Source organism: Balaenoptera borealis, assembly GCF_965194805.1.
Source record: "Balaenoptera borealis genome assembly, chromosome: 18".
NCBI lineage: Eukaryota > Metazoa > Chordata > Mammalia > Artiodactyla > Balaenopteridae > Balaenoptera > Balaenoptera borealis.
The window spans coordinates 30,539,852-30,552,773 of NC_138877.1; the positions used below are offsets into that span (position 1 = coordinate 30,539,852).

The 12,922-nt window shown below is 36.4% G+C and overlaps 1 pseudogene across 1 annotated transcript in view; it reads left to right on the forward strand.

The window, feature by feature from the left end:
• Nucleotides 1–12,922, forward strand: part of LOC309615611 (mesoderm-specific transcript homolog protein pseudogene) — a 36,823-nt pseudogene continuing 23,901 nt past the window's right edge. The window contains exon 1 of the transcript in view: nucleotides 1–12,922. This exon is cut by the window's right edge and continues 23,901 nt beyond it. The product of the transcript in view is annotated as a mesoderm-specific transcript homolog protein pseudogene (transcript).

Sequence of the window (12,922 nt, forward strand, 5' to 3'; positions counted from 1 at the left end):
GCTTATGTCATCTGCCCTAGTGGATGAGGCTGTCTAAGAGGCTTGTGCAGGCTTCCTTATGGGAGGAATTCCACTGGTGGGTGGAGCTGGGTCTTGTTCCTTTGATGAGAAGGGCCGTGCTCAGGAAAATTTTAAGCAGCCTGTCTACTGATGTGTGGGACTGTGTTCCACCCTGTTGGTTGTTTGGTCTGAGGCTTCCCAGTACTGGAGGCCACAGGCTGTTGGGTGGGGCTAGTTGTGGCCTCTGGGAGGGCTCACACCAATGAGTACTTCCCAGAACTACTACTGCCAGTGTCTGTCCCTGACGTGAGCCACAGCCACCTCCCACCTCTGCAGAGGATCCTCCAATAATAGCAGGTATGTCTGGCCCAGACTCTTATAGGGGTCACTGCTTTTTTTCCCCTGAGTTCTGGTGGTCACAGGACATTGTGTGCACCCTGCAAGATTGGAGTCTCTGTTTCCCCCAGTTCTATGGATTTCCTGTGATGAAACCCCATTGCAATTCAAAGCCAGATTCTCTAGGATCTTCTCCTCCTATTGCTGGACCCACAGGCTGGGAAACCTGACGTGGGGCTCAGGACTTTCATTCCTGTGGGAGGGCCTCTGTGGTACAATTGCTCTCCAGTCCGTGGCTCACCCACATGCTGGGTATGGGATGTGATCTTATTGAGATGTCGCCCCTCCTCCCATTTCGTGTGGCTTCTTCTTTGTCTTTGAGTGTAAGGTATCTTTTTTGGTAGGTCCCGTGTTTTTCTGTTGATGGTTGTTCAACAGTTAGTTGTGATTTTGGTGTTTCCCTAAGAAGGGGTGAGCCCATGTCTTTCTACTCCACCATCTTGAACTCGAGATCTCCCTGGTTCTGTTTCTGAGCTGTGTTTCTGATCCTTGATGAGGGGTAGGCCAGATTGGATCACTGCCACTGGAAGAAAAGCCACTGAGTTTTCCTCCTTTGGAGATGTTCACCTGTGAGTGACCTCTGTTGTGTCATTTTTCACTCATTGTGCTGGCTCACAAGTTACACTGTTGTTGGAACATCTCTCAGCCCCACCTTAACTGTGGGTATGCTGGTAATTGGCCCTAGTGTCTCTCAGGCATTGCTTTCACTAGGCCACCAGCACAAATCCACTAAATTCAGGTCCCAGGACTGCAGTGATCATGTACCTGGACCTGCTGTGTGAGCCATGGAAGCAGCTCAGATTCTGACCTGGACACATCCCTGCATGTGCATGATCACAAAGTCCACAGCTGCTAAAGCTAGACCTATCTCAACTGCAAGAGCACTCATCCATTTGGACGTCCCCCATGCCTCGAGCTTACAAAACCCACAGCAGGTGTGTGAATCCACAGTTCCCACAGCCATGAGAAGAAATTTCAGTCTTCTTCCTTAGTTGCATGACACCTAGGGCTCAGCTGTGGTTTGAGCCCCACCTCTGTGTCTGTTCTTCCCACCGGCATCTTTCCAAACATGCCCTCCCAGGTGGGAGGGGGTGGAGGTGGTGATGGGCATGACACACAAGCCCACCAGGGCTGGTGGGGCTGGAGGAGGCTTTGGCAGGAAGGGCACATTAGTCTGCTCAGGCAGGCACCCCTCCTAGTACCTGTGGAGGAAGAGGCCAGTGCATGGGGAAGGGGGTGTAATGGCAGCCCCACTCCTTGTGCACCACTCAAAAATGGTGCCTTGCTTCTATGACAGTATGGACTTCTTTCACAAACTTTCCCAGTTGTGGAGTTCCTTACTCCCATCCCTTCAGGTTGTATATTTACAGCCAACAGTTGTCCCTTCCCTGGGTCTTCTCTCCATATCCCATGTTCTAGCACCCAGCACCTCTTCACACTAGCAGACACACAACTCAGGCTGGGGTACTCAGGGCTGTGGCATGGGACATCAATGTAGGTCTTACTCTGTGCTGCCTGTCACAAACCACTTGCTGCTCTCTCCTGCGAGCCCCCGAAACTCCCTCTCTGTCCCAGCTGATCTTCCCACCAGTGAGGGAGCTTCCCTGAGTGTGGGAACTTCTCTTCTCCTTCAGCTCCCCAGCAGGGGTGCAGGTCCTGTCCCTTTTCCTCTTTTCTTTTTTTCTTTCTTTCATCTCATTCGGTTGCACAGGGATTCTTATTGTCCTTTTAGGTTTCTGAGGTCCTCTGCTAGTGTTCAGCAGGTACTCTATGGAGCTGTTCCATTTGTGGATGTATTCTTGATGTACTTGTGGGGAGAGGTGAACTCCTCATCCTCCTATTCTGCTATCTTCCTTTTTCCTATTTTTCTGGGCTTGTCACTAACTATTATATTTTCTAAGTATTTCAGTAACTTGTGTATCTGGATATGTCAGTAACTTGTGTATTTATATTGTGCAGTCTCTTTAAACATAGATTTTTTTTATATATGTTTATATTCTCTTTACTTGGTTATAAGCATTTTTAATATTTTCTATTACAGATCTTCAAAATCATGCTTATTTCTCATATGAAAAGCAGTATGGCATAAAGGTTTGCAGTAAATATTTTCTGTTTGCTTCTTCAGATCCACTCTTGATTTAAGTGTTTGTGCTGCAGACAGCAAACTTTATCACTTGGTTCCTTTGTTTTGTGGGTTTCATTTGCATTTAGAGAGAGCATTTATAGTTAGTTCTGCTAAAATGTAATTGTGTTTCTAATTTCTAACATTCCATGTAAAATTATGCAATTAAAACCACAGGGCTAATGGAAAAAATGGATTTGGGTGGTTTAACACTCAAAATCTTACCAGTGATACGTTAAGAAATTAAGATATAAACTAATGATAACAGTATTTTACTGTTAATAAGTGTATAAATGGTACAATAAATACGGCTATTTCTCTTGAAAGGGACTCAAACTTTGCTTCTGGATGTGGACATGAAAGAGTTGCACATTGGGAATTATTGTGAAGTTGGGGAAGGAGAGTTACATGACATGGGAGAGAAAGTTGTAATACCAGATTCAAATAACATGGCTCATATCACACACAATGAATGAAGTACAGTCAGCCCTCTGTATCTATGGGTTCCATATCCACAGATTTTTTTCAACCACTAATCAAAAATATTTTTGAAAATTTCGTGAAAGCAAAACTTGAATTTGCCTTTGCACTGGCAACTATTTACATAGCATTTACAATTTATTAGGTATAATCAGTAATCTAGAGATGATTTAAAGTATTGTGATGGATGTGCATAGGTTTGATGCAAATACTATATTATTTTATATAAAGTACTTGAATTTTGGTATCCATAGGGGATACTGGAACCAATCCCCTGTGGATTCTGATGGGCAACTGTAGCTGGTAGACACTTGAAATATATGTATATGTTTGCTTGTGTATCCCTACACTGCTCTGCTCACTAGGTTTTCTTGTGAGTAACAGGAAATTATAAACACACAAAAAAAGAAACATGAAAGGTTTCTTACAAATGAGCAAAACCAAAATTGTTCTGCACAAATCTTCTTCAGTATATCAATTGTATTGGAACAAATTCTCATTTTTGAAACAAGTATGGTATTTACCTGGCTCTTTCCTTGTGTTATTATAGGCTGCAAATTCTCTGTTCTTCTACTGAAGGCCACAGATCTTTCAAGGAAACCTTCTCCTTCCTACCATTATAGAGGGTGTTAAAGCTGCTTCTCAGTTCCAGGCATCTCTCGTCTCTTGCTTCTTCTGGCATGGAAGGATGATGTCTCACAATCATCTTTTGTTAGTTCTCCTTAGTCCTTCCATTATATCTTTAATCAGTTCCTTCATAAACCTTTACAATTAACACATTCAATTGTGCCATCTGTTTCCAAAATGCATACTTACTAATACAGATGAAATACAGACCTTAGGTAGCTCTGGTTTTAATATTGGCTTATTCAATACCCAGTTGTATACCCGGGAAAATTAGTCATTCTGAAATTTCACTTCCTCATCTATATGATGGAAATTATGGTAGAACCTACCTCATAGGATTGTTTAAAGATTAAAAGAGATAAATACATGTGAAGTGTTTAATGTAGCACCTAGAATGTAGTATGTCTCAAGAATTTTCAGTATTATATAGTATACTTTGTTTACACAATCTAATTCAGACTAAATACACATACATACAACACTACTGTTTACAAGAACATTTATCTTAGTTTTGGAAGCAGTTTCACATTATGCTGCTAATGGACATTATTTCTTCTTCTTGCATTATTGCTTAAGGATGCCTTCAACTGTACTTTGATCTCGAATTGTACTTTGATTTTCACAGTGAAATGTGTCATCATTGACTATGTCCAGAAGTCATAAATTTGACAATCATCCCTGATGACATATCCAAAATTACAAACGCTGTCAATTCTATTTCCTTGATTTTATTTTAACTACTCTTTTCTACATGCCCATTTGCTAGTATTTAGCATAACCTCTCAAGTCTCACCTACACTGCTAAACAGTACCTTAACTATTCTTTTTCTTTCCAGTCTTGCCAAAGAATTTATTCAGCATATTGTGAGAAAATAAAAGTTTATGGTGTGAAACTATTATTTAATCATCCATTCATACATTTACTTTTTTCTCAGCTTTATTGAGACATAACAGTGTGTAAGTTTAAGCCGGAAAATGTGATGATTTGATATACATATATATTGCAAAATTATTACCACAATAAGATTATTTTTTAAATGTAATTATGTGAGATACAAAAACCTTTATGATAAGGAAACTTGTGATGACTTCCAGTTGCATCCAGGATAAAACCCAAACTTTTAATATGCATGGTCCACAAAGTTCTTTGTCCTTCAGAACTTTTTCACAATATAAGCATGCAATTCTCTGTGTGTAGTATGTTCTGAGCCCCACAACCCTCCCTCCCCAGTAACTGCATGTATTGATTTAGTAGATATCTATTAAAAATCTTCTCATTTTCTAAAACTCAGTTCAATTATTATATCAATTATTGAGTATAATAAACTAAATATCTTTAAAGAATTATCTTCTGTCTTCCTCCCCCCCCCCAACCCCACTTTAATGGGTTAGCATAAGAATTATGTTTTTTTAAAATATTTTTCTTCTGTCAGGTAATCTCCAGGAAAGTTTCATTAATAGATTTTGCTCCACACTTCCCTTTCTATCTTATTTGTAGGGGATAGTTGAAGGTGAAAATTTGTGCATCAGAATCTTCTAGGTACCTGATACTTTTTGAATATGAACAATATGGAATACAAATATCAGTCTTCATTTCAGATTTGTCTTCACCAACGTGGACTCAGTGTGTGATAAGGATAAACTCAAGTGTAAAAATTAGGGATAGAGTTAGCAGTACTTGATGGATTAGATTTAGGATGTGAAGGAAAGAGAATGATTAACAGTAAGTCCTGGACTTGTGGTGTGATTATCTGAGAAGATGGTATTTATATTTCCCGAGAGGAAGTAAAATGAGATATGAACATGCTATAAATCATATCAATCCTGCATTATTTTTGGCTTATCTTTCATATAGTTTGTGCTTGTGGTACTGCTCCATTTTCTTCTCCAAAACTCCAAAATATTTCTGACCATTTATTTCTTATTCTCATAAACTTAAGTTTTATGCAGTGATCCTGCTATTTGTCATTTACCTTTAAGATCTCTACTTCTCAAACTTTATTATGCATACAAATAAGCTCAGAAGCTTGTTATAAGGCAGATTCTGAATCAATAGTATGAGGCAAGGCCTGAAATTCTTCATTTCCTACAAATATCTAAAAGACTGATGCAATTGATTTGGGTGTGTTGGAGTAATAAAGTATCAGATCAAAAAACATTAATCCAAATGTTTGTATACTGGGGATCTAAATCTGTAGTATGGTGGCATTGTGTCTAAATAATTTCAGGCAACAGGTAGGAGATGAGGGGCTCTAGAGGAAATCCTGAAACTCTCAAAAATTACTTCATAAAGAAATTTTGTGTGTCCACATAATTGTCTGCTCCCATTAGAATAGCCTATGTGAAATGAACTAAGAGTCCTTTACCAAGCTACATAAATCTGACCATAAATATATTTGGGAAGATATGAGGTACCTAGGTGTATTTGCTAACAGTTTCTGTACTCTGAGCAATTTATCAAAAGCTCACTTCAAATGGCCATGTTCAGCCATACTGAGTAAACTGTGTATAACAAAGACCTCCTGCCTGTCCAACAAAGGATCACACTAGACTGGAGTCAGTATTTGTGGACACGAAGGAAAAAAAGACTCAAGCTAAGCAATTTAGTGCAAAGTAAGATAATGGCTAGTATAGTCAGTTGAATTAAAATCAATGCTTTAATTAACTGCACATAGTATTTTAAAAAGTATAGCACCTGTGAGCTAACATGCTTTTCCGTTGTTACTGCATTATGTGTTTTACATGGAATATCTTATTTAATGCTTACAATCATCTAAAGTAGGTATTATTATTTTCACCATTTTATAATTAACTGCTTAAGATGACACCTGTAGTAAGTGGTAGAGTCCAGAATGTAATCCATATATACTTGACTCCAAAGCACATGCTTTGTACTTCTACTCTGTATCCTTTTTTTCCTTCAAATTTGTATTTGTCACGTCCTATACATATGCTACTTAACAAGAGCTTATAAAATAGAAACTGATCTAGAAATTTTAAAATATGGAATTTTGGTTAGCATTGGTGAGAGTTTGTGGACATTAAAAATTCCCTGTGCATTTATTTCATCTCATTCATTACCATTGGATCTGTGTTGTCTTCCCTAAACAGACATTGTGGGTTTTAAGTAAATTGTTCTTACAAAATAGTTTAAATACTATTTTAAGCAAATGTATGTTTAGATTGTCTATCCTTACAGCACAGATTCACAGAAATTAAGGCTGTGATTATTCTGTGACTCAAATCATTATGTACCCACAGATTTATGTTGGTATATTTACATATATAATTAATTCTATATAATGCTAAACTGAGTACGTTGAACTAAATACTTTGAATCTTCATTATATAATGGAGAAAAATAAGAAGTTCACATTTGCATTTTAAAATAATTCATTAATGAAATAATTTTGTTGATTATTTTGTATCCTCCCATTTGCTATAGGTCATATTAAAGATCAGGTGACTAAGGTGACATAGATATCACTTTTATCAATTTTGCCAAATTTTAATTCTCTGACTCAAAATTGCTAGTAAGAAAACAGGCAAACCTATATATCATAATTTCTTAATTATTAATAGGCTCAGAAAATCTAAATAATTCAATATTCTACTTGGAAAAAAAATCGAATGTATGACAGTCAGTGACAAATCATTTTGGTGATCTCTTTCTACAAAATGTGTACATTTCCAAATCTGTCTAAAACCTTGAAATTCAAGATATGAATGAATATTGCCACAAATAAGCATTTCAATGAATAAAACCATTTACACTTTAATTTTATATACACAAATACACATATGTATCATGTACTTGTATGAAAAAGTAGAACCATGGGGCTTCCCTGGTGGCGCAGTGGTTGAGAATCTGCCTGCTAATGCAGGGGACACGGGTTCGAGACCCGGTCTGGGAAGGTGCCACATGCTGCGGAGTAACTAGGCCCGTGAGCCACAACTACTAAGCCTGCGCGTCTGGAGCCTGTGCTCTGCAACAAGAGAGGCCACGATAGTGAAGAGGCCAGCGCACTGCGATGAAGAGCGGTCCCCGCTTGCCGCAACTAGAGAAAGCCCTCGCACAGAAACGAAGACCCAACACAGCCAAAAATAAATATGAAAATAAATAAATAAATAAATAAAGATTACTATAAAAAAAATAAGTAGAACCATGGATGTGTTCTACCTTCTGAGATATCATTAGTTTTAAACTGCTTTTTTTGTGTCTTTTGCTCTGTCCATTGAAGAGATAAGCTAATTAGTCTTCTCCCTTTGTATTTTATTGGAACACATCACTCTGTAATTTTATATACTATGACACTAATTATATCAACTAGACTTCTTATTGATTATGCCTTCCTGCTCTCCCCCAAAATACTTATATTTGATTATGATTTAGTTTGAAGCTGTTTCCTTAGATGCTCATCCTTAGTAGCAACACTTTCCTCCCCAAAAAATTCACAAAATGCCTCCAATCACCAGGGGAATGATAAAATACTAAAATATCTCTATAACCTCTGTGAAAAATAATTGAATGGATTGAGAAGTATATATCAGACAAAAAAAATTATGAAGAAAGTTAAACGATGTTGTCTTCCTATTCATGCTTTTTTTTTTTTTTTTTTACATAAAAGAGAAGTTAGAGCCATATATTACAATGGCAGTTTCTTCCTTTGTCGTAGAATGGATGTCTTAAATCCAGGATATCATTTCTGTCATTTATTCACTCCACAGATTGTACTTGAGTTCCTATTTTATGTTAGGCAATGTGTGAGGAACTGGCCATACATGGGTGTCAGTAGGTTCAGGGTGCTCTAACAAGAATACCACAGAATGGGTGGTTTAAACAACATTCATTTCTCTCACAGTTCTAGAGGCTGGGTGCCAGCATGGTCGGCTTCTTGGCAAGAGTCCTCTTCCTATTTTATAAATAACCACTTTATTGCTGTATTCTCACATGATAGAGAGATCTTGTGTTTCTTTCCACTTATAAGGACACTAATCCCATCATAGGGGCTCCACCCTCATGATCTCTTTCAAATCCAATTATCTCCCAAAGGCCTCACCTCTGAGTACCATCATCTGAGGTACTGAGGCTTCAACACATGAATTGATGTAGGGGGATGAAAATACTCAGTCTATAGCAATGGGTCAGGAAAAACCAAGTACCAACCCTTTTGAGATTTCTAGATTAAAGAGTGAGGCAGGCATTCATAAAATAACCTCACATGTGTGTATATGTGAAACTACTACTGTGGTAATTGCAGAAAGAAGAATTTTTGATGCTTTGGAAGCATAGTTAGAAAGATAACATTTTCAGGGGATCACAGAAAATGTGCCTTAAAGAAACTGATCTGAAATTTTCAATATGAAACAAAGATAGAAAGGTATCTAAGAAAAAGTTTTGTGTACTAGGAAGGAAAATGTCTTTCTAAGCAGGGAATTCAGTCTGACATAAGATACATGAGGAAGAAGTAAGGGGAACATTATTACAAGGTCTGAAGGAAGATTACTGAAAGAAGTTACTGCAGGACATTTGACAAATTACTTTTACTCTTGGTCTTAATTTTCTCACAATGGATCAATGACAGTGAGAATAAGGCCTTACAAAGTTGAAGTGAATTATATGGTCTTGAACTATTCAAACTTAACTAATCTTACTGTCCTCATACTTCTATAGAAACAGGTAAATAATGTTTTATCCCAAAGCCTTGGACTACATATATTTCAGAGTTCAATTTTATTTTGCTTTGTTCTCCGTGTTTGGTGTATAAAATAGCCCCACCATGGTCTTCAGCAGCAAACCTATTTCTATCTTTTCCTGAAATGGATGAGTTTTCTAATGTCTGTAAGTTTTGAGATGTAAATTCAGGTTATGTTTACTTCCTAGAGAGTTGTGGAAAAAATCTTAAATTTAGGAAATTTTTGTATTTCAGTATCATGTTTAAGAAGTTACAGACCTGTAGTAAGATTTACACAGCCTTTCTCTCTAGGAAATAGTGGAATCAACTAGGATAATGTATATAAAATCACATTCAAAATTTTAAAGAGCCAATATAATTCAAATTAATTTGGGGATGAAATGGGCTTTTGATTAAAGCTTTGTTGCCAAGAGATTAGTCTAAGATCATTATAAAGCATTTTTAATACTTCCTAATGCACAATCATGCTTAATCATAAATGCAGACTAGTCCTAAATAAAGAAATTTTTTTTTTCCCTTTAGGACATGTACCCTAAAAAGAGGAGCAGAGACCATAGTACAATTTAAGGTGCAATTCTACAGATTACTTTATACACATCATATTCATACATTTCTTTTACACTTCAGAAAAATGTTATAATATCATATGATGCATTTCATCCTTATTTTTTGTCTTTACAAACAGTGACAATTAACAGTGAGTACTTCTTATCCTTTTACACTGAATATTGCAAGTGCTGTTTTGCTTCTTCAGAATTTTTTTATATTTTTTTTTTTTTATTGCGGTGAAAGTCACATAATATAAAACATACTATTTTAACCATATTTAACTGTACAGTTCAGTGGCACTAAGTACATTCACAGTGTTGTGCAACTCTCACCATCATCCATCTCCTGAATTTTTCACCTTCCTAAACTGAAACTCCGTCCCCATTAAACACTAACTCCCCATTCCCCCTCCCCACCTGCCCAACCTCCCTAGCCCCTGGCATCTACCTTTGTACTTTCTGACTCTATGAATTTGGTTATTTTAGGTATGCTGTATAATTTTAATATAAAATTATAATACTGGATGATGGTCATGATTGGCATATCAGAACTCCCTCTTTTCACTCCTTCAGTTCACTGTTATTTTTATGTCCCAAATACTGAAACCTGTAAATAACTGTTTCAGTCCTCAGGCTACAAAAAAGTTGATAGAAGAAAGGTTTCTCTAAATCATAGGATTTTGTAACACATAAACATTTTGCAAGGCTCTTGGAAACTACTGCTACCACATTTTGTTAACTATAGGGTTGACTAAATCTAGATCTCCACAGGTTGTATGTGCTTATTCAAACCATCATTTTTTTCATCCCACAGAAGCCTTTGACCTATAATATACTGACTTTTACAGTGGGTTTACAGAGAATCAATCAGGTTCAGACAAAACTAAAATACAGAACAGTATTCATTATATTATATTGGCTAAGCCCAGCAGGCATGACAAGTAAAACACAGCTGATTGATTTTCTAACCTTTGAAGTATTTTGTATGTAAAGTACACACATTCTACAATACCATGTGTTTAACACTGAAACTGAATTTCAAGTTTAATGATACTAGGCATTGATTGCTAGTTTTGTTTTTTGCTCTAAGATTATTAATTTCATTTTCTCTCTCTCTCCTATGTGTGTGCATGTATGCATGCATGTGTGTGCCTTAAATAAAGAACCCATTATTATCACTATATTTTACTTCTGAGTTTTTTTATTGTTCTAACAAATATGCTCGATGACAAGTTCCTATGGTAAACCAAAGAGGGCATGAAACTCATTGGCAAGATCGGCCAAATCAATCTGCTATCTTAGCCATATTGTCTTCCTATCCAATCTCCCTCAATTAATTAATGATATCTATTTGAATTTAAGGACTGTTAGTTTTCACAAGAAAAGTTAATGGTTCTACCATATGAAAGAGTGCCATGTTCTTCTTGTAAGATACTAGGAAATGATGATGAAGAGCAAATAAACTGTTATTTTAAAACATTTTGATACTTCATGCTATTAATAATTGACATAGGCTTCATAGCTATCCAACCGATACTGAGAATGCTAAAAATAATCCTTGACAATGGAAGCATATGAGTCAAATTCTTCCATGACTATTTTGTCTCCCAGGTTGTGATACATCAGGAAACATTCATGGATATATAATTTATTTAGTAATTTTTTGAATAGAGCTATCTAAAATTCATATTTTTTTTCAAAACAACTATATTGAAGTATAGTTGATTTACAATATTGTGTTAGTTTCAGGTGTACAGGGAAGTGATTCTATTATAGATAGACAGATTTTTTTTTCAGATTCTTTTTCCATCATAGGTTATTACAAGATATTGAATATAGTTCTCTGTACTGTACAGTAAGTCCTGGTATTTTATATATAGTAGTGTGTATTTGTTAATCCCAAACTCCTAATTTATCCATTCCCCCCCGCCCCTTTTCCATTTGGTAACCATAAGTTTGTTTTCTATGTCTGTGAGTCTATTTCTGTTTTGTAAAGTTACAGAATATAGTTTTTAGATTCTATATATGTGACATCATATGATATTTGTCATTGTCTGACTTACTTCACTTAGTATGATAATCTCTGGGTCTATTCACGTTGCTGCAAATGGCATTATTTTGTTCCTTTTTATGCTGAATAATATTCCATTATATATAATTTAATATTATTTTATTTCACAACTTTATCCATTCATCTGTCAGTGGGCATTTAGGCTGCTTCCATGTCTTGGCTATTGTAAATAGTGCTGCTATGAACATTAGGATGAGTTATATTTTAAATGCAAAAATGAATTGCCCAAAACGTTAACTTTTTTCTAGTCATTATTAATAAAATCGGGTAATTCAGCTATTGATTTCTATCATATGTGGAATAATCTTTCAAGTATCTTACTGATGTTCTTTTGAAGTTCTACAAGATATGTCAATGACTACCAAAGTTAAATATATTCCTAATGACTTGCCTTTACAAAGGAGACTATTTGACAGTACTTTTAAAGAAAAGTTACAAATTACTGTGTTAAGTTTCTTCTTGTCTCTCTCATGCCTTCACTGAAACAAAATATATAGCACTGCGTCTATTATAGACTAAATTATGTCCCTCGAAAATGTGTATGTTGAAGTCCTTATCCCAGTATCGTAGAATGTGACCATATTTGGAGAGAGGATCTTTATATGAACAATGAAGTTAAAATGAAGACTTTAGGGCCATCCCTAATCCAATATGATGGGTGTTCTTGTAAGAAGAGGAACTTTGGACACAGATACTGATGGAGGGAGAAGATAGCCATCTACAAGGCAGTGAGAGAGGCCTGGAACAGAAGGAACCAACACTGCTGACACATTCATCTTGGACTTCTAACCTCCAGAAATGTGAGAAAATAAATTTCTGTTGTTTAAACCAACCAGTCTGTGGTACTTTGTTTTGGTATCCCTAGCAAACTAATACACTGGCCTCATTTGATATAGCCATTGAATTGAATTTCTCTATTCCTCGAAGCACAGCAAAAGATATAGCTGGCAATAGGCAGTCAATTAAAGCCAACAAATTCCAG